We start from the raw sequence: 18,423 nt of genomic DNA on the forward strand, positions 1-18,423 counted from the left end.
ACCTATATAGCACATTAAACGAGTAATGCCTGTAAGAGCAAGCAATTTTACGGTAATTCGAAGAAATATCATTATCCTACGAAGGCTAAGAATCCCATGATTATCAACTAGCTATTATAAGCTGAGCAAATGAATTTCCTTTAAAATAGGTTTAAAACATAGGGAGGTTCTGACCGAGTGGGCATGCTCTGGAGCCTCTTTGCTCCTGAGATTAGAAAAACAGTCCTCTGGGCCGGATTTGAACCAGCGACCTATGGATAACTGTGAATCGTCCACTACAGTCCACCGCTCTACCAACTGAGCTACCAGAGGCTGTGCATGCTTTCTTATTCGTACTGATTGCTTTACGTCCGTCCCTGTCTTTCATTTCCACACACTGCTACTCAGCGCGGTCATATAGACGCACAGGAAATGCAGTCATCGGCTGCAGCTGCAAACATTGCCCAGATTAAGTTTTATAATGCTCGATCGTGTCAATTAAGTTAAAAAATGCAAGTAGGAAGTGTCTGAAGTATGCCAGAGTACTGCTAAGTGTATTTACGAGTCCCATGCTCCTGTCTGGTTCCATGGTGTAACGGTTAGCACTCTGGACTCTGAATCCAGCGATCCGAGTTCGAATCTCGGTGGAACCTTCGTTTAGTCTAAATTTTCTGTAATAAGCGTTTCTCGCCGAGCAAGTAGCAGCGATAGGCTCAGGGATTTAGTTTCTACGTTTGTGTAAAAAACGAGACGTCTGTGAAACTGTTGAATATTGGTGCGACTATGTGACCTATATAGCACATTAAACGAGTAATGCCTGTAAGAGCAAGCAATTTTACGGTAATTCGAAGAAATATCATTATCCTACGAAGGCTAAGAATCCCATGATTATCAACTAGCTATTATAAGCTGAGCAAATGAATTTCCTTTAAAATAGGTTTAAAACATAGGGAGGTTCTGACCGAGTGGGCATGCTCTGGAGCCTCTTTGCTCCTGAGATTAGAAAAACAGTCCTCTGGGCCGGATTTGAACCAGCGACCTATGGATAACTGTGAATCGTCCACTACAGTCCACCGCTCTACCAACTGAGCTACCAGAGGCTGTGCATGCTTTCTTATTCGTACTGATTGCTTTACGTCCGTCCCTGTCTTTCATTTCCACACACTGCTACTCAGCGCGGTCATATAGACGCACAGGAAATGCAGTCATCGGCTGCAGCTGCAAACATTGCCCAGATTAAGTTTTATAATGCTCGATCGTGTCAATTAAGTTAAAAAATGCAAGTAGGAAGTGTCTGAAGTATGCCAGAGTACTGCTAAGTGTATTTACGAGTCCCATGCTCCTGTCTGGTTCCATGGTGTAACGGTTAGCACTCTGGACTCTGAATCCAGCGATCCGAGTTCGAATCTCGGTGGAACCTTCGTTTAGTCTAAATTTTCTGTAATAAGCGTTTCTCGCCGAGCAAGTAGCAGCGATAGGCTCAGGGATTTAGTTTCTACGTTTGTGTAAAAAACGAGACGTCTGTGAAACTGTTGAATATTGGTGCGACTATGTGACCTATATAGCACATTAAACGAGTAATGCCTGTAAGAGCAAGCAATTTTACGGTAATTCGAAGAAATATCATTATCCTACGAAGGCTAAGAATCCCATGATTATCAACTAGCTATTATAAGCTGAGCAAATGAATTTCCTTTAAAATAGGTTTAAAACATAGGGAGGTTCTGACCGAGTGGGCATGCTCTGGAGCCTCTTTGCTCCTGAGATTAGAAAAACAGTCCTCTGGGCCGGATTTGAACCAGCGACCTATGGATAACTGTGAATCGTCCACTACAGTCCACCGCTCTACCAACTGAGCTACCAGAGGCTGTGCATGCTTTCTTATTCGTACTGATTGCTTTACGTCCGTCCCTGTCTTTCATTTCCACACACTGCTACTCAGCGCGGTCATATAGACGCACAGGAAATGCAGTCATCGGCTGCAGCTGCAAACATTGCCCAGATTAAGTTTTATAATGCTCGATCGTGTCAATTAAGTTAAAAAATGCAAGTAGGAAGTGTCTGAAGTATGCCAGAGTACTGCTAAGTGTATTTACGAGTCCCATGCTCCTGTCTGGTTCCATGGTGTAACGGTTAGCACTCTGGACTCTGAATCCAGCGAACCGAGTTCGAATCTCGGTGGAACCTTCGTTTAGTCTAAATTTTCTGTAATAAGCGTTTCTCGCCGAGCAAGTAGCAGCGATAGGCTCAGGGATTTAGTTTCTACGTTTGTGTAAAAAACGAGACGTCTGTGAAACTGTTGAATATTGGTGCGACTATGTGACCTATATAGCACATTAAACGAGTAATGCCTGTAAGAGCAAGCAATTTTACGGTAATTCGAAGAAATATCATTATCCTACGAAGGCTAAGAATCCCATGATTATCAACTAGCTATTATAAGCTGAGCAAATGAATTTCCTTTAAAATAGGTTTAAAACATAGGGAGGTTCTGACCGAGTGGGCATGCTCTGGAGCCTCTTTGCTCCTGAGATTAGAAAAACAGTCCTCTGGGCCGGATTTGAACCAGCGACCTATGGATAACTGTGAATCGTCCACTACAGTCCACCGCTCTACCAACTTTTTTTTTTTTTTTTTTTTTTTTTTTTTTTTTTTTTTTTTTTTTTTTGGTGATATGCGTCGTTCACGATACAAGCATCTATATGAAGAAAATAGTAACTGAAATTTATTGCGGCTCCATTGCCTCGTGTTAACAGAAAACGTCAAAGAAGTTAAAAGAAAATTGAAAATCCATTTCTTCTAAAATTAAAATGCTTCGTTCTGAACTCTGCGAAATTGAAGGAGAACTAAAATATTGCTCGAAACAGAAAACTGAATTTTCTTCTTCTTACGAAATGAAGCTTGAAACTCTTGCCAATCGATTACTTCAGTGGTGTTTGTAACTTGTGGTTCGGTCAACATGACATATTATTCGCCTTATCGATGGTCCGTCTGATCTTGAGTGAGTAGCTGCTGAATGTTCGTGTCAACATGAAATTCAATCAATTGATCTGGTAGTCTCTCTCTCTCTCTCTCTCTCTCTCTCTCTCTCTCTCTCTCTCTCTCTTTTTTTTTTTTTTTTTTTTTTTTTTTTTTTTTTTTATGTTACTGTTTTGAGCAGGTAGTTGGCGAAGTTATCCTTATAGTTTTTCGTTTTCATTAGCATATGGTGCTGAGTTGTAAGATAGACCCAGAAGTCTTCTTTACTCTTTTCTTCTTTTGTAAATAAGTAATGTACGGTAGCGGCTTTTAACCAGTTTAGTGCGTTCCTTCTCGTCCGTGGGTACGGGGTATCGTCCGGCGTCAGAAAGGCAGCAGGTGTTATATATCTGGGCGATGTTCTACTGATGAGTGCTAACTTGTTCGTGATATATTCCCATATATCTTTTATGTTTTCGCACACAAACCTGTGTTCATCAGTATCTATTAAATTACACGTTGTGCACAAAGGTGATTCTGCGAGGTGTATGTTATGTAGTTTGGAGTTAGTTGCCAATTTTCTGTTAACTGCGAAATACCAAGTGGCTTTCATTGTTGACGGCAAATACGGACAATGGATGTTCTCCCAGATTACCTTCCAGTCGTAAAGGTTGTATTTTTCTTCAATGTTATTTTTCTTCTTATCTTTCATGAGTTCCTGGTACACGTGTTTCACTGTCTTCATTGCTTGTTCGGGGATCCTTGTTTTTACATAACTGTACTCCAGTAAAAACCATTTTAAGTGGTAAAGCCCGTTTGGAATGTGTTGCACCGTGATAGGTGGCCTGAGGTCGGCCGGAGCTATCTCAGTAAGCAGGTGAGCAGCGAGACTATCAGCTGAGTGTTTCCACTGGTGGAAAGTTGTTGATATGTATAAAGCTTGCGCCTTCTTTCCAACATCGACAAGATTTAAGCCACCATTTTTTGTGGCAAGCGTTAAGGTGTCAAACTGAACTTTAAAAATGTGGTGATGGCTGACAAACTGTCCTAACGCTGACATAATTCGTTTTGCAGTGAGTGCAGACATTGGTAAAACTTGAGCGATATAAGTGAGTTTCGAGGTGAGGTATACATTTGCGACCATAACTTTCTGAATTTCATTTAGTTTTCGTACACTGTGTTCCCGTATGCTGGCACGAATAGTCCGGAGAAGCTTTCTATAGTTGGTTGTAATGGTGTGCCGAATATTACTCTGAAAATCAATTCCAAGACACTTGAAGATCTTCAGCTGACGTAGTTGTCTATGAGGGTGCGATCCTAGGCCGCGGCCAATGTTGAATATTCCAGACTTCGTCCAGTTTAGCTGTGCACCTGACGCTTGCTCATATTGCCTGACTATCTGTAGTGCGGTCTCGACTTCAGTTCTATTTAGTACAAGGAAACCGACATCGTCTGCATACGCCTTGCACACTACTCGGGATCCATGTATGACGATGCCCTGTAAACTTTGCGTCAGGGTAGCTAACAAAGGCTCAATGGCAATCGCAAAAAGCGCCATGGACATTGGGCAGCCCTGCCTGACGGAACTGGCTATCGCTATTGCTCGGGTAGGCTGGCCATTGATGATGACTCTGGATAAATTAGTCGCTACCATCTGTTGTATAATTGCGACGAACCCAGGTGGAAAACCCATCGCATACATGGTACGAAAGAGATACTGGTGGTTTACCCTGTCAAAGGCTTTGTCGAAGTCCAAAGACATGATGGCACATTTCAGCTTACAGACTTCCGCAATAGAGATTAAATCACGGTAGTCGCACAAAGTCTGTTGAATTTTCCGATCCTTGCCCACGCTGGTCTGGTAAGGGCCAATGATACTGGTCATTGTAGATTTAAGCCTTTGGGCCAAAAGTCTCGCAAATATTTTATAGTCGCTGTTGAGCAGCGTTATCGGTCTTAGATTTTTTACGTTTGCACTGCCTGAGGTTTTTTTAATTAGAACGATTATGCCTTCACAGAAGCTGGCGGGGATCACGTTGTTGTGGTCTAGAAGTTCGTTACAGATGCAAGTGATTTTCGCCTTTATGGTGTTCCAGAATTTTTGATAGAATTCGGCGGGAATTCCGTCAGGTCCGGGGGATTTATTCGTAGCACTTTTCCAGAGTACATATTCCACGTCTTCTTCGGTCGCCGCATCTAATAGCTTTTCCGCGTCCACGAGACTGACTCTGTTGCGCAAATTATTCAAAAGAGCTTCCTGCGCTTGCACGTTAACTTCTTTATTGGACATCAAGGTGGTGAAGTAGTTGAGCACCGCCGCTTTAATCTCGTTGTGCGTAGTCAGCGTTGCGCCATCCTCAGCAATTAACTCCGTCAGTATTTTACGGGAGCCGTTCTTACTTTCTTGGATCATATGGTAGACTGAGGTGAGTGCTTGGTGTACAGTAGTCTGGACCCGCGACCTGACTTTGTAGCCTTCTAGCTGCTTCCTCCTTAAGGTTAGGATTTTGGCCTGGATTTTCTTAATTCGTTGACAATTCTCGACAGCCGAAGTACCGAGCATATACAGTTCCCGCAGACAATGAAAATAGAAATTAATCGTCCTTTGAAGCCAAAAGCTCTTTTCCCGTGCGTAGTTCATGAAACACCACCTAATTTTAGGTTTGGCGCACCTGAGCCACCAATCAATGGCCGAATTATAAGAGGCAAATCGTTGCTCACATTCTCGCCAGGTATTGAGGAAGGCTTCTTGACACGCCGAGTCTTGTAGATGTGAAACATTTAATTTCCACAGGCCCCTGTATCGACACGTCCGTTGTCGGTCTAGACTTATAGTACAGATGTATGCAGCATGATCGGAGAACGCCACTGGCCATACTTCTGACTGCAGAATGTTATTCCTCAAAGTGGGTGTGACATAAATTCGATCAAGACGGCTTGCCGAATGGGTCGTGATATGGGTAAACCCAGGTGCAGCCCCATGCTTGAGCTCCCAAGAATCAACTAAGCGCAAGTCTCGTACAATTCGTTCCAGTTCAAGTGATTTGTTAAGATTGGGAGTCTGGTCCTTTGCACTGATGACACAGTTAAAGTCGCCTCCGAAGATGACATTGGTGTGGCGGACGCCAAAGAGAGGAACTATTTCTTCTTTAAAAAATTCTGCCCTTTGACGTCTATTACTGGAACCGGACGGGGCATACACATTAATGAGTCTGTTGTTATAAAAAGTGCCCGCAATGCCCCTACTGTTCGGCAGTTTTGTGACGTCGGTAATAATGATACCTTCCTTCACAATAAAAGCTGTACCTAATTCGCAACCGGCCCCAGGATTAGTGATCACATTATAACCTGGTATGCAATCAAGTCTGATCTCTGTTACTTCTTGTACAAATAAAATGTCTACATCAGCTGCATATAAAAAGTCTTTTAAATGTTGCAGTTTAAGAGCGCTACGTATCTTATTAATATTGAGAGTAGCAAGTCGATAGGCCTGTGGCGGAATAGTGGTGGACTAAACAGGAGCAATACCTAAAATCAGTCCGATATCAAACAGAAATAACACTGTAAAAAACAAGCCACGTCGTAGAAGCACTTTGGAAGCAATTCCAGATAACAAAAACATGTATTGAGTCACTTTAAAGGCAGAGTTAAAAATAGTCTCCGGTTAAAAAGGGATCAGTCGTGCGTTCTTTTTGCGCGGCAGTTTCTGTCGAGGCGTTATCCTTCTCGTTAACATCGTCGTCTTTGGAGACTGAAGTGACGGCTGTCACCGTGTCGGAAGTATCCATACTGTCTACTTCGGCAGTAGATTCTGTATCGTCCGCCCAACTAGTTGGTGGTGGTTGTGTCGAGGTCGTTACCGACTCTGGAGCAGGATAGAGTTTGACCATGCGGACATCACAGTCGGGTCGGAGTTGAGCTGACTGTTCGGGGTTCAGAGGGAGAGCATCTGAGACATTGTCAAGGGCTGATGGTAAACTGGCTGAGGGATGATCATGGTTTGTGCTATCAGATGCTTTGTCACTGAGTTGTTCACCTATCTGTTTAGCCTTTTCGCGCAGAACCGGTGCAATCTGTTCTGCACCCTGGCGGGCAACTCTCCGTTTTTTAGTTTTTCTGGGAGACGTACGATTGTGTGGGCCTTGATCGGAACCTGCTGGAGATTCCCCCCGTGGAGTAGCAGCGGCCGATTGGGACGCAGCCGTTTGCATGTCGGATGCCTGTTCTTCGGTGACTACTACGGACGGCGATACTTCTATGGGTTTAGGTGGGGTCTCTTCCGGCGTTGCAACAGTCCCCAGTTGCGTCACTGGCGCAGGCACAACAGTATTTTCACTGACTTCGGTGACCGTGGATGTAGCCGAAAGCCCACGCGCTACGGCGACGTACGTCACAGGCAGTGTTGTCATCGCGGGGGGCCTGGCTGCCTCGCCGGCAGGCAGCTGCGCCACTCGCCTCTGCACGCACTCGGCACGCACGTGACCTGTCGAATTGCATGCGGCACACGTTCGAGGCTGATCATCGTACATTACTATCGCACGATACCCGCATACGTTAACATAAGACGGGATGTGCTTCTGCAGCTCGATTTTCAATTGCCGCACCCCATTAAGAACCGGGAATTTATGTGCACTAGACCAACGTTCCGCAATATTGCTTATGATTTTACCGTAGGGACAGAGCACTGCGTTGATCTGTTCACTGGTTATTTCAAATGGAAGTTCAAAAAGTCGAACAGTCCGTATTCCTAGGCCGGCATGCGAAACAACAACTTCCCCCACATTTCCATCGCTATGTTTAAATTTTAGGATACCACCACAAGATTCAACTATTTTCTCACACATGTCTGATCGAGCTAATTTAACGAAAACGGTGCTACTGACAATCGAAAGATGTATCCCGATTATATCTTCAAGTCCTATCTTTACTTCATCTTCTAACCATTGCTCAACTTCAAAAGATTTAGGTCGGACAAAGTTTCTCTCAAAAGTAAACTTCAGTGTGTCTTTCCTACTCGGCTGAGACATCACGAAATCGAGGTCATTTCCAGATCACACAAAACACTGGTAGACACTGAAGCAAGCGCAGTGACTCACCACACGTAAACAGCAACGGCGCGGCGCGCAGCACAGCACGTCCGACCTCGACCGCGTCCGCCGGCTGACTGTCACCAACTGAGCTACCAGAGGCTGTGCATGCTTTCTTATTCGTACTGATTGCTTTACGTCCGTCCCTGTCTTTCATTTCCACACACTGCTACTCAGCGCGGTCATATAGACGCACAGGAAATGCAGTCATCGGCTGCAGCTGCAAACATTGCCCAGATTAAGTTTTATAATGCTCGATCGTGTCAATTAAGTTAAAAAATGCAAGTAGGAAGTGTCTGAAGTATGCCAGAGTACTGCTAAGTGTATTTACGAGTCCCATGCTCCTGTCTGGTTCCATGGTGTAACGGTTAGCACTCTGGACTCTGAATCCAGCGATCCGAGTTCGAATCTCGGTGGAACCTTCGTTTAGTCTAAATTTTCTGTAATAAGCGTTTCTCGCCGAGCAAGTAGCAGCGATAGGCTCAGGGATTTAGTTTCTACGTTTGTGTAAAAAACGAGACGTCTGTGAAACTGTTGAATATTGGTGCGACTATGTGACCTATATAGCACATTAAACGAGTAATGCCTGTAAGAGCAAGCAATTTTACGGTAATTCGAAGAAATATCATTATCCTACGAAGGCTAAGAATCCCATGATTATCAACTAGCTATTATAAGCTGAGCAAATGAATTTCCTTTAAAATAGGTTTAAAACATAGGGAGGTTCTGACCGAGTGGGCATGCTCTGGAGCCTCTTTGCTCCTGAGATTAGAAAAACAGTCCTCTGGGCCGGATTTGAACCAGCGACCTATGGATAACTGTGAATCGTCCACTACAGTCCACCGCTCTACCAACTGAGCTACCAGAGGCTGTGCATGCTTTCTTATTCGTACTGATTGCTTTACGTCCGTCCCTGTCTTTCATTTCCACACACTGCTACTCAGCGCGGTCATATAGACGCACAGGAAATGCAGTCATCGGCTGCAGCTGCAAACATTGCCCAGATTAAGTTTTATAATGCTCGATCGTGTCAATTAAGTTAAAAAATGCAAGTAGGAAGTGTCTGAAGTATGCCAGAGTACTGCTAAGTGTATTTACGAGTCCCATGCTCCTGTCTGGTTCCATGGTGTAACGGTTAGCACTCTGGACTCTGAATCCAGCGATCCGAGTTCGAATCTCGGTGGAACCTTCGTTTAGTCTAAATTTTCTGTAATAAGCGTTTCTCGCCGAGCAAGTAGCAGCGATAGGCTCAGGGATTTAGTTTCTACGTTTGTGTAAAAAACGAGACGTCTGTGAAACTGTTGAATATTGGTGCGACTATGTGACCTATATAGCACATTAAACGAGTAATGCCTGTAAGAGCAAACAATTTTACGGTAATTCGAAGAAATATCATTATCCTACGAAGGCTAAGAATCCCATGATTATCAACTAGCTATTATAAGCTGAGCAAATGAATTTCCTTTAAAATAGGTTTAAAACATAGGGAGGTTCTGACCGAGTGGGCATGCTCTGGAGCCTCTTTGCTCCTGAGATTAGAAAAACAGTCCTCTGGGCCGGATTTGAACCAGCGACCTATGGATAACTGTGAATCGTCCACTACAGTCCACCGCTCTACCAACTGAGCTACCAGAGGCTGTGCATGCTTTCTTATTCGTACTGATTGCTTTACGTCCGTCCCTGTCTTTCATTTCCACACACTGCTACTCAGCGCGGTCATATAGACGCACAGGAAATGCAGTCATCGGCTGCAGCTGCAAACATTGCCCAGATTAAGTTTTATAATGCTCGATCGTGTCAATTAAGTTAAAAAATGCAAGTAGGAAGTGTCTGAAGTATGCCAGAGTACTGCTAAGTGTATTTACGAGTCCCATGCTCCTGTCTGGTTCCATGGTGTAACGGTTAGCACTCTGGACTCTGAATCCAGCGATCCGAGTTCGAATCTCGGTGGAACCTTCGTTTAGTCTAAATTTTCTGTAATAAGCGTTTCTCGCCGAGCAAGTAGCAGCGATAGGCTCAGGGATTTAGTTTCTACGTTTGTGTAAAAAACGAGACGTCTGTGAAACTGTTGAATATTGGTGCGACTATGTGACCTATATAGCACATTAAACGAGTAATGCCTGTAAGAGCAAGCAATTTTACGGTAATTCGAAGAAATATCATTATCCTACGAAGGCTAAGAATCCCATGATTATCAACTAGCTATTATAAGCTGAGCAAATGAATTTCCTTTAAAATAGGTTTAAAACATAGGGAGGTTCTGACCGAGTGGGCATGCTCTGGAGCCTCTTTGCTCCTGAGATTAGAAAAACAGTCCTCTGGGCCGGATTTGAACCAGCGACCTATGGATAACTGTGAATCGTCCACTACAGTCCACCGCTCTACCAACTGAGCTACCAGAGGCTGTGCATGCTTTCTTATTCGTACTGATTGCTTTACGTCCGTCCCTGTCTTTCATTTCCACACACTGCTACTCAGCGCGGTCATATAGACGCACAGGAAATGCAGTCATCGGCTGCAGCTGCAAACATTGCCCAGATTAAGTTTTATAATGCTCGATCGTGTCAATTAAGTTAAAAAATGCAAGTAGGAAGTGTCTGAAGTATGCCAGAGTACTGCTAAGTGTATTTACGAGTCCCATGCTCCTGTCTGGTTCCATGGTGTAACGGTTAGCACTCTGGACTCTGAATCCAGCGATCCGAGTTCGAATCTCGGTGGAACCTTCGTTTAGTCTAAATTTTCTGTAATAAGCGTTTCTCGCCGAGCAAGTAGCAGCGATAGGCTCAGGGATTTAGTTTCTACGTTTGTGTAAAAAACGAGACGTCTGTGAAACTGTTGAATATTGGTGCGACTATGTGACCTATATAGCACATTAAACGAGTAATGCCTGTAAGAGCAAGCAATTTTACGGTAATTCGAAGAAATATCATTATCCTACGAAGGCTAAGAATCCCATGATTATCAACTAGCTATTATAAGCTGAGCAAATGAATTTCCTTTAAAATAGGTTCAAAACATAGGTTCTGACCGAGTGGGCATGCTCTGGAGCCTCTTTGCTCCTGAGATTAGAAAAACAGTCCTCTGGGCCGGATTTGAACCAGCGACCTATGGATAACTGTGAATCGTCCACTACAGTCCACCGCTCTACCAACTGAGCTACCAGAGGCTGTGCATGCTTTCTTATTCGTACTGATTGCTTTACGTCCGTCCCTGTCTTTCATTTCCACACACTGCTACTCAGCGCGGTCATATAGACGCACAGGAAATGCAGTCATCGGCTGCAGCTGCAAACATTGCCCAGATTAAGTTTTATAATGCTCGATCGTGTCAATTAAGTTAAAAAATGCAAGTAGGAAGTGTCTGAAGTATGCCAGAGTACTGCTAAGTGTATTTACGAGTCCCATGCTCCTGTCTGGTTCCATGGTGTAACGGTTAGCACTCTGGACTCTGAATCCAGCGATCCGAGTTCGAATCTCGGTGGAACCTTCGTTTAGTCTAAATTTTCTGTAATAAGCGTTTCTCGCCGAGCAAGTAGCAGCGATAGGCTCAGGGATTTAGTTTCTACGTTTGTGTAAAAAACGAGACGTCTGTGAAACTGTTGAATATTGGTGCGACTATGTGACCTATATAGCACATTAAACGAGTAATGCCTGTAAGAGCAAGCAATTTTACGGTAATTCGAAGAAATATCATTATCCTACGAAGGCTAAGAATCCCATGATTATCAACTAGCTATTATAAGCTGAGCAAATGAATTTCCTTTAAAATAGGTTTAAAACATAGGGAGGTTCTGACCGAGTGGGCATGCTCTGGAGCCTCTTTGCTCCTGAGATTAGAAAAACAGTCCTCTGGGCCGGATTTGAACCAGCGACCTATGGATAACTGTGAATCGTCCACTACAGTCCACCGCTCTACCAACTGAGCTACCAGAGGCTGTGCATGCTTTCTTATTCGTACTGATTGCTTTACGTCCGTCCCTGTCTTTCATTTCCACACACTGCTACTCAGCGCGGTCATATAGACGCACAGGAAATGCAGTCATCGGCTGCAGCTGCAAACATTGCCCAGATTAAGTTTTATAATGCTCGATCGTGTCAATTAAGTTAAAAAATGCAAGTAGGAAGTGTCTGAAGTATGCCAGAGTACTGCTAAGTGTATTTACGAGTCCCATGCTCCTGTCTGGTTCCATGGTGTAACGGTTAGCACTCTGGACTCTGAATCCAGCGATCCGAGTTCGAATCTCGGTGGAACCTTCGTTTAGTCTAAATTTTCTGTAATAAGCGTTTCTCGCCGAGCAAGTAGCAGCGATAGGCTCAGGGATTTAGTTTCTACGTTTGTGTAAAAAACGAGACGTCTGTGAAACTGTTGAATATTGGTGCGACTATGTGACCTATATAGCACATTAAACGAGTAATGCCTGTAAGAGCAAGCAATTTTACGGTAATTCGAAGAAATATCATTATCCTACGAAGGCTAAGAATCCCATGATTATCAACTAGCTATTATAAGCTGAGCAAATGAATTTCCTTTAAAATAGGTTTAAAACATAGGGAGGTTCTGACCGAGTGGGCATGCTCTGGAGCCTCATTGCTCCTGAGATTAGAAAAACAGTCCTCTGGGCCGGATTTGAACCAGCGACCTATGGATAACTGTGAATCGTCCACTACAGTCCACCGCTCTACCAACTGAGCTACCAGAGGCTGTGCATGCTTTCTTATTCGTCCTGATTGCTTTACGTCCGTCCCTGTCTTTCATTTCCACACACTGCTACTCAGCGCGGTCATATAGACGCACAGGAAATGCAGTCATCGGCTGCAGCTGCAAACATTGCCCAGATTAAGTTTTATAATGCTCGATCGTGTCAATTAAGTTAAAAAATGCAAGTAGGAAGTGTCTGAAGTATGCCAGAGTACTGCTAAGTGTATTTACGAGTCCCATGCTCCTGTCTGGTTCCATGGTGTAACGGTTAGCACTCTGGACTCTGAATCCAGCAATCCGAGTTCGAATCTCGGTGGAACCTTCGTTTAGTCTAAATTTTCTGTAATAAGCGTTTCTCGCCGAGCAAGTAGCAGCGATAGGCTCAGGGATTTAGTTTCTACGTTTGTGTAAAAAACGAGACGTCTGTGAAACTGTTGAATATTGGTGCGACTATGTGACCTATATAGCACATTAAACGAGTAATGCCTGTAAGAGCAAGCAATTTTACGGTAATTCGAAGAAATATCATTATCCTACGAAGGCTAAGAATCCCATGATTATCAACTAGCTATTATAAGCTGAGCAAATGAATTTCCTTTAAAATAGGTTTAAAACATAGGGAGGTTCTGACCGAGTGGGCATGCTCTGGAGCCTCTTTGCTCCTGAGATTAGAAAAACAGTCCTCTGGGCCGGATTTGAACCAGCGACCTATGGATAACTGTGAATCGTCCACTACAGTCCACCGCTCTACCAACTGAGCTACCAGAGGCTGTGCATGCTTTCTTATTCGTACTGATTGCTTTACGTCCGTCCCTGTCTTTCATTTCCACACACTGCTACTCAGCGCGGTCATATAGACGCACAGGAAATGCAGTCATCGGCTGCAGCTGCAAACATTGCCCAGATTAAGTTTTATAATGCTCGATCGTGTCAATTAAGTTAAAAAATGCAAGTAGGAAGTGTCTGAAGTATGCCAGAGTACTGCTAAGTGTATTTACGAGTCCCATGCTCCTGTCTGGTTCCATGGTGTAACGGTTAGCACTCTGGACTCTGAATCCAGCGATCCGAGTTCGAATCTCGGTGGAACCTTCGTTTAGTCTAAATTTTCTGTAATAAGCGTTTCTCGCCGAGCAAGTAGCAGCGATAGGCTCAGGGATTTAGTTTCTACGTTTGTGTAAAAAACGAGACGTCTGTGAAACTGTTGAATATCGGTGCGACTATGTGACCTATATAGCACATTAAACGAGTAATGCCTGTAAGAGCAAGCAATTTTACGGTAATTCGAAGAAATATCATTATCCTACGAAGGCTAAGAATCCCATGATTATCAACTAGCTATTATAAGCTGAGCAAATGAATTTCCTTTAAAATAGGTTTAAAACATAGGGAGGTTCTGACCGAGTGGGCATGCTCTGGAGCCTCTTTGCTCCTGAGATTAGAAAAACAGTCCTCTGGGCCGGATTTGAACCAGCGACCTATGGATAACTGTGAATCGTCCACTACAGTCCACCGCTCTACCAACTGAGCTACCAGAGGCTGTGCATGCTTTCTTATTCGTACTGATTGCTTTACGTCCGTCCCTGTCTTTCATTTCCACACACTGCTACTCAGCGCGGTCATATAGACGCACAGGAAATGCAGTCATCGGCTGCAGCTGCAAACATTGCCCAGATTAAGTTTTATAATGCTCGATCGTGTCAATTAAGTTAAAAAATGCAAGTAGGAAGTGTCTGAAGTATGCCAGAGTACTGCTAAGTGTATTTACGAGTCCCATGCTCCTGTCTGGTTCCATGGTGTAACGGTTAGCACTCTGGACTCTGAATCCAGCGATCCGAGTTCGAATCTCGGTGGAACCTTCGTTTAGTCTAATTTTTCTGTAATAAGCGTTTCTCGCCGAGCAAGTAGCAGCGATAGGCTCAGGGATTTAGTTTCTACGTTTGTGTAAAAAACGAGACGTCTGTGAAACTGTTGAATATTGGTGCGACTATGTGACCTATATAGCACATTAAACGAGTAATGCCTGTAAGAGCAAGCAATTTTACGGTAATTCGAAGAAATATCATTATCCTACGAAGGCTAAGAATCCCATGATTATCAACTAGCTATTATAAGCTGAGCAAATGAATTTCCTTTAAAATAGGTTTAAAACATAGGGAGGTTCTGACCGAGTGGGCATGCTCTGGAGCCTCTTTGCTCCTGAGATTAGAAAAACAGTCCTCTGGGCCGGATTTGAACCAGCGACCTATGAATAACTGTGAATCGTCCACTACAGTCCACCGCTCTACCAACTGAGCTACCAGAGGCTGTGCATGCTTTCTTATTCGTACTGATTGCTTTACGTCCGTCCCTGTCTTTCATTTCCACACACTGCTACTCAGCGCGGTCATATAGACGCACAGGAAATGCAGTCATCGGCTGCAGCTGCAAACATTGCCCAGATTAAGTTTTATAATGCTCGATCGTGTCAATTAAGTTAAAAAATGCAAGTAGGAAGTGTCTGAAGTATGCCAGAGTACTGCTAAGTGTATTTACGAGTCCCATGCTCCTGTCTGGTTCCATGGTGTAACGGTTAGCACTCTGGACTCTGAATCCAGCGATCCGAGTTCGAATCTCGGTGGAACCTTCGTTTAGTCTAAATTTTCTGTAATAAGCGTTTCTCGCCGAGCAAGTAGCAGCGATAGGCTCAGGGATTTAGTTTCTACGTTTGTGTAAAAAACGAGACGTCTGTGAAACTGTTGAATATTGGTGCGACTATGTGACCTATATAGCACATTAAACGAGTAATGCCTGTAAGAGCAAGCAATTTTACGGTAATTCGAAGAAATATCATTATCCTACGAAGGCTAAGAATCCCATGATTGTCAACTAGCTATTATAAGCTGAGCAAATGAATTTCCTTTAAAATAGGTTTAAAACATAGGGAGGTTCTGACCGAGTGGGCATGCTCTGGAGCCTCTTTGCTCCTGAGATTAGAAAAACAGTCCTCTGGGCCGGATTTGAACCAGCGACCTATGGATAACTGTGAATCGTCCACTACAGTCCACCGCTCTACCAACTGAGCTACCAGAGGCTGTGCATGCTTTCTTATTCGTACTGATTGCTTTACGTCCGTCCCTGTCTTTCATTTCCACACACTGCTACTCAGCGCGGTCATATAGACGCACAGGAAATGCAGTCATCGGCTGCAGCTGCAAACATTGCCCAGATTAAGTTTTATAATGCTCGATCGTGTCAATTAAGTTAAAAAATGCAAGTAGGAAGTGTCTGAAGTATGCCAGAGTACTGCTAAGTGTATTTACGAGTCCCATGCTCCTGTCTGGTTCCATGGTGTAACGGTTAGCACTCTGGACTCTGAATCCAGCGATCCGAGTTCGAATCTCGGTGGAACCTTCGTTTAGTCTAAATTTTCTGTAATAAGCGTTTCTCGCCGAGCAAGTAGCAGCGATAGGCTCAGGGATTTAGTTTCTACGTTTGTGTAAAAAACGAGACGTCTGTGAAACTGTTGAATATTGGTGCGACTATGTGACCTATATAGCACATTAAACGAGTAATGCCTGTAAGAGCAAGCAATTTTACGGTAATTCGAAGAAATATCATTATCCTACGAAGGCTAAGAATCCCATGATTATCAACTAGCTATTATAAGCTGAGCAAATGAATTTCCTTTAAAATAGGTTTAAAACATAGGGAGGTTCTGACCGAGTGGGCATGCTCTGGAGCCTCTTTGCTCCTGAGATTAGAAAAACAGTCCTCTGGGCCGGATTTGAACCAGCGACCTATGGATAACTGTGAATCGTCCACTACAGTCCACCGCTCTACCAACTGAGCTACCAGAGGCTGTGCATGCTTTCTTATTCGTACTGATTGCTTTACGTCCGTCCCTGTCTTTCATTTCCACACACTGCTACTCAGCGCGGTCATATAGACGCACAGGAAATGCAGTCATCGGCTGCAGCTGCAAACATTGCCCAGATTAAGTTTTATAATGCTCGATCGTGTCAATTAAGTTAAAAAATGCAAGTAGGAAGTGTCTGAAGTATGCCAGAGTACTGCTAAGTGTATTTACGAGTCCCATGCTCCTGTCTGGTTCCATGGTGTAACGGTTAGCACTCTGGACTCTGAATCCAGCGATCCGAGTTCGAATCTCGGTGGAACCTTCGTTTAGTCTAAATTTTCTGTAATAAGCGTTTCTCGCCGAGCAAGTAGCAGCGATAGGCTCAGGGATTTAGTTTCTACGTTTGTGTAAAAAACGAGACGTCTGTGAAACTGTTGAATATTGGTGCGACTATGTGACCTATATAGCACATTAAACGAGTAATGCCTGTAAGAGCAAGCAATTTTACGGTAATTCGAAGAAATATCATTATCCTACGAAGGCTAAGAATCCCATGATTATCAACTAGCTATTATAAGCTGAGCAAATGAATTTCCTTTAAAATAGGTTTAAAACATAGGGAGGTTCTGACCGAGTGGGCATGCTCTGGAGCCTCTTTGCTCCTGAGATTAGAAAAACAGTCCTCTGGGCCGGATTTGAACCAGCGACCTATGGATAACTGTGAATCGTCCACTACAGTCCACCGCTCTACCAACTGAGCTACCAGAGGCTGTGCATGCTTTCTTATTCGTACTGATTGCTTTACGTCCGTCCCTGTCTTTCATTTCCACACACTGCTACTCAGCGCGGTCATATAGACGCACAGGAAATGCAGTCATCGGCTGCAGCTGCAAACATTGCCCAGATTAAGTTTTATAATGCTCGATCGTGTCAATTAAGTTAAAAAATGCAAGTAGGAAGTGTCTGAAGTATGCCAGAGTACTGCTAAGTGTATTTACGAGTCCCATGCTCCTGTCTGGTTCCATGGTGTAACGGTTAGCACTCTGGACTCTGAATCCAGCGATCCGAGTTCGAATCTCGGTGGAACCTTCGTTTAGTCTAAATTTTCTGTAATAAGCGTTTCTCGCCGAGCAAGTAGCAGCGATAGGCTCAGGGATTTAGTTTCTACGTTTGTGTAAAAAACGAGACGTCTGTGAAACTGTTGAATATTGGTGCGACTATGTGACCTATATAGCACATTAAACGAGTAATGCCTGTAAGAGCAAGCAATTTTACGGTAATTCGAAGAAATATCATTATCCTACGAAGGCTAAGAATCCCATGATTATCAACTAGCTATAAGCTGAGCAAATGAATTTCCTTTAAAATAGGTTTAAAACATAGGGAGGTTCTGACCGAGTGGGCATGCTCTGGAGCCTCTTTGCTCCTGAGATTAGAAAAACAGTCCTCTGGGCCGGATTTGAACCAGCGACCTATGGATAACTGTGAATCGTCCACTACAGTCCACCGCTCTACCAACTGAGCTACCAGAGGCTGTGCATGCTTTCTTATTCGTACTGATTGCTTTACGTCCGTCCCTGTCTTTCATTTCCACACACTGCTACTCAGCGCGGTCATATAGACGCACAGGAAATGCAGTCATCGGCTGCAGCTGCAAACATTGCCCAGATTAAGTTTTATAATGCTCGATCGTGTCAATTAAGTTAAAAAATGCAAGTAGGAAGTGTCTGAAGTATGCCAGAGTACTGCTAAGTGTATTTACGAGTCCCATGCTCCTGTCTGGTTCCATGGTGTAACGGTTAGCACTCTGGACTCTGAATCCAGCGATCCGAGTTCGAATCTCGGTGGAACCTTCGTTTAGTCTAA

At 43.9% G+C, this 18,423-nt stretch overlaps 33 non-coding genes across 33 annotated transcripts; 17 read left to right on the forward strand and 16 right to left on the reverse strand.

Moving 5' to 3' along the window:
• Positions 1–223: 223 nt before the first annotated feature.
• Trnay-gua (transfer RNA tyrosine (anticodon GUA)) lies at positions 224–312 on the reverse strand. The gene is given in 2 exon segments: positions 224–259; positions 276–312. It is a non-coding gene; the product is annotated as a tRNA-Tyr (tRNA).
• Positions 313–560: 248 nt separating this feature from the next.
• Positions 561–632, forward strand: Trnaq-cug (transfer RNA glutamine (anticodon CUG)). Its single transcript has one exon. It is a non-coding gene; the product is annotated as a tRNA-Gln (tRNA).
• Positions 633–990: 358 nt separating this feature from the next.
• Trnay-gua (transfer RNA tyrosine (anticodon GUA)) lies at positions 991–1,079 on the reverse strand. Its single transcript is given in 2 exon segments — positions 991–1,026; positions 1,043–1,079. It is a non-coding gene; the product is annotated as a tRNA-Tyr (tRNA).
• A 248-nt stretch (positions 1,080–1,327) lies between these two features.
• On the forward strand, positions 1,328–1,399 carry Trnaq-cug (transfer RNA glutamine (anticodon CUG)). Its single transcript has one exon. It is a non-coding gene; the product is annotated as a tRNA-Gln (tRNA).
• A 358-nt stretch (positions 1,400–1,757) lies between these two features.
• Positions 1,758–1,846, reverse strand: Trnay-gua (transfer RNA tyrosine (anticodon GUA)). The gene is given in 2 exon segments: positions 1,758–1,793; positions 1,810–1,846. It is a non-coding gene; the product is annotated as a tRNA-Tyr (tRNA).
• A 248-nt stretch (positions 1,847–2,094) lies between these two features.
• Trnaq-cug (transfer RNA glutamine (anticodon CUG)) lies at positions 2,095–2,166 on the forward strand. The gene has a single exon. It is a non-coding gene; the product is annotated as a tRNA-Gln (tRNA).
• A 6,208-nt stretch (positions 2,167–8,374) lies between these two features.
• On the forward strand, positions 8,375–8,446 carry Trnaq-cug (transfer RNA glutamine (anticodon CUG)). The gene has a single exon. It is a non-coding gene; the product is annotated as a tRNA-Gln (tRNA).
• A 358-nt stretch (positions 8,447–8,804) lies between these two features.
• Positions 8,805–8,893, reverse strand: Trnay-gua (transfer RNA tyrosine (anticodon GUA)). The gene is given in 2 exon segments: positions 8,805–8,840; positions 8,857–8,893. It is a non-coding gene; the product is annotated as a tRNA-Tyr (tRNA).
• Positions 8,894–9,141: 248 nt separating this feature from the next.
• On the forward strand, positions 9,142–9,213 carry Trnaq-cug (transfer RNA glutamine (anticodon CUG)). Its single transcript has one exon. It is a non-coding gene; the product is annotated as a tRNA-Gln (tRNA).
• Positions 9,214–9,571: 358 nt separating this feature from the next.
• On the reverse strand, positions 9,572–9,660 carry Trnay-gua (transfer RNA tyrosine (anticodon GUA)). Its single transcript is given in 2 exon segments — positions 9,572–9,607; positions 9,624–9,660. It is a non-coding gene; the product is annotated as a tRNA-Tyr (tRNA).
• Positions 9,661–9,908: 248 nt separating this feature from the next.
• On the forward strand, positions 9,909–9,980 carry Trnaq-cug (transfer RNA glutamine (anticodon CUG)). The gene has a single exon. It is a non-coding gene; the product is annotated as a tRNA-Gln (tRNA).
• A 358-nt stretch (positions 9,981–10,338) lies between these two features.
• On the reverse strand, positions 10,339–10,427 carry Trnay-gua (transfer RNA tyrosine (anticodon GUA)). Its single transcript is given in 2 exon segments — positions 10,339–10,374; positions 10,391–10,427. It is a non-coding gene; the product is annotated as a tRNA-Tyr (tRNA).
• Positions 10,428–10,675: 248 nt separating this feature from the next.
• Trnaq-cug (transfer RNA glutamine (anticodon CUG)) lies at positions 10,676–10,747 on the forward strand. The gene has a single exon. It is a non-coding gene; the product is annotated as a tRNA-Gln (tRNA).
• A 354-nt stretch (positions 10,748–11,101) lies between these two features.
• Trnay-gua (transfer RNA tyrosine (anticodon GUA)) lies at positions 11,102–11,190 on the reverse strand. The gene is given in 2 exon segments: positions 11,102–11,137; positions 11,154–11,190. It is a non-coding gene; the product is annotated as a tRNA-Tyr (tRNA).
• Positions 11,191–11,438: 248 nt separating this feature from the next.
• Trnaq-cug (transfer RNA glutamine (anticodon CUG)) lies at positions 11,439–11,510 on the forward strand. Its single transcript has one exon. It is a non-coding gene; the product is annotated as a tRNA-Gln (tRNA).
• Positions 11,511–11,868: 358 nt separating this feature from the next.
• On the reverse strand, positions 11,869–11,957 carry Trnay-gua (transfer RNA tyrosine (anticodon GUA)). The gene is given in 2 exon segments: positions 11,869–11,904; positions 11,921–11,957. It is a non-coding gene; the product is annotated as a tRNA-Tyr (tRNA).
• A 248-nt stretch (positions 11,958–12,205) lies between these two features.
• Trnaq-cug (transfer RNA glutamine (anticodon CUG)) lies at positions 12,206–12,277 on the forward strand. The gene has a single exon. It is a non-coding gene; the product is annotated as a tRNA-Gln (tRNA).
• A 358-nt stretch (positions 12,278–12,635) lies between these two features.
• On the reverse strand, positions 12,636–12,724 carry Trnay-gua (transfer RNA tyrosine (anticodon GUA)). Its single transcript is given in 2 exon segments — positions 12,636–12,671; positions 12,688–12,724. It is a non-coding gene; the product is annotated as a tRNA-Tyr (tRNA).
• Positions 12,725–12,972: 248 nt separating this feature from the next.
• Positions 12,973–13,044, forward strand: Trnaq-cug (transfer RNA glutamine (anticodon CUG)). The gene has a single exon. It is a non-coding gene; the product is annotated as a tRNA-Gln (tRNA).
• A 358-nt stretch (positions 13,045–13,402) lies between these two features.
• On the reverse strand, positions 13,403–13,491 carry Trnay-gua (transfer RNA tyrosine (anticodon GUA)). The gene is given in 2 exon segments: positions 13,403–13,438; positions 13,455–13,491. It is a non-coding gene; the product is annotated as a tRNA-Tyr (tRNA).
• A 248-nt stretch (positions 13,492–13,739) lies between these two features.
• Positions 13,740–13,811, forward strand: Trnaq-cug (transfer RNA glutamine (anticodon CUG)). The gene has a single exon. It is a non-coding gene; the product is annotated as a tRNA-Gln (tRNA).
• A 358-nt stretch (positions 13,812–14,169) lies between these two features.
• On the reverse strand, positions 14,170–14,258 carry Trnay-gua (transfer RNA tyrosine (anticodon GUA)). Its single transcript is given in 2 exon segments — positions 14,170–14,205; positions 14,222–14,258. It is a non-coding gene; the product is annotated as a tRNA-Tyr (tRNA).
• Positions 14,259–14,506: 248 nt separating this feature from the next.
• On the forward strand, positions 14,507–14,578 carry Trnaq-cug (transfer RNA glutamine (anticodon CUG)). Its single transcript has one exon. It is a non-coding gene; the product is annotated as a tRNA-Gln (tRNA).
• A 358-nt stretch (positions 14,579–14,936) lies between these two features.
• Positions 14,937–15,025, reverse strand: Trnay-gua (transfer RNA tyrosine (anticodon GUA)). The gene is given in 2 exon segments: positions 14,937–14,972; positions 14,989–15,025. It is a non-coding gene; the product is annotated as a tRNA-Tyr (tRNA).
• Positions 15,026–15,273: 248 nt separating this feature from the next.
• Trnaq-cug (transfer RNA glutamine (anticodon CUG)) lies at positions 15,274–15,345 on the forward strand. Its single transcript has one exon. It is a non-coding gene; the product is annotated as a tRNA-Gln (tRNA).
• A 358-nt stretch (positions 15,346–15,703) lies between these two features.
• Positions 15,704–15,792, reverse strand: Trnay-gua (transfer RNA tyrosine (anticodon GUA)). The gene is given in 2 exon segments: positions 15,704–15,739; positions 15,756–15,792. It is a non-coding gene; the product is annotated as a tRNA-Tyr (tRNA).
• Positions 15,793–16,040: 248 nt separating this feature from the next.
• Positions 16,041–16,112, forward strand: Trnaq-cug (transfer RNA glutamine (anticodon CUG)). Its single transcript has one exon. It is a non-coding gene; the product is annotated as a tRNA-Gln (tRNA).
• A 358-nt stretch (positions 16,113–16,470) lies between these two features.
• Trnay-gua (transfer RNA tyrosine (anticodon GUA)) lies at positions 16,471–16,559 on the reverse strand. Its single transcript is given in 2 exon segments — positions 16,471–16,506; positions 16,523–16,559. It is a non-coding gene; the product is annotated as a tRNA-Tyr (tRNA).
• Positions 16,560–16,807: 248 nt separating this feature from the next.
• Trnaq-cug (transfer RNA glutamine (anticodon CUG)) lies at positions 16,808–16,879 on the forward strand. The gene has a single exon. It is a non-coding gene; the product is annotated as a tRNA-Gln (tRNA).
• A 358-nt stretch (positions 16,880–17,237) lies between these two features.
• Positions 17,238–17,326, reverse strand: Trnay-gua (transfer RNA tyrosine (anticodon GUA)). Its single transcript is given in 2 exon segments — positions 17,238–17,273; positions 17,290–17,326. It is a non-coding gene; the product is annotated as a tRNA-Tyr (tRNA).
• Positions 17,327–17,574: 248 nt separating this feature from the next.
• On the forward strand, positions 17,575–17,646 carry Trnaq-cug (transfer RNA glutamine (anticodon CUG)). Its single transcript has one exon. It is a non-coding gene; the product is annotated as a tRNA-Gln (tRNA).
• Positions 17,647–18,001: 355 nt separating this feature from the next.
• On the reverse strand, positions 18,002–18,090 carry Trnay-gua (transfer RNA tyrosine (anticodon GUA)). The gene is given in 2 exon segments: positions 18,002–18,037; positions 18,054–18,090. It is a non-coding gene; the product is annotated as a tRNA-Tyr (tRNA).
• Positions 18,091–18,338: 248 nt separating this feature from the next.
• Positions 18,339–18,410, forward strand: Trnaq-cug (transfer RNA glutamine (anticodon CUG)). The gene has a single exon. It is a non-coding gene; the product is annotated as a tRNA-Gln (tRNA).
• Positions 18,411–18,423: the final 13 nt, after the last annotated feature.

Source organism: Schistocerca nitens, chromosome 2 (assembly GCF_023898315.1).
Source record: "Schistocerca nitens isolate TAMUIC-IGC-003100 chromosome 2, iqSchNite1.1, whole genome shotgun sequence".
NCBI classification, from domain to species: Eukaryota; Metazoa; Arthropoda; class Insecta; order Orthoptera; family Acrididae; genus Schistocerca; species Schistocerca nitens.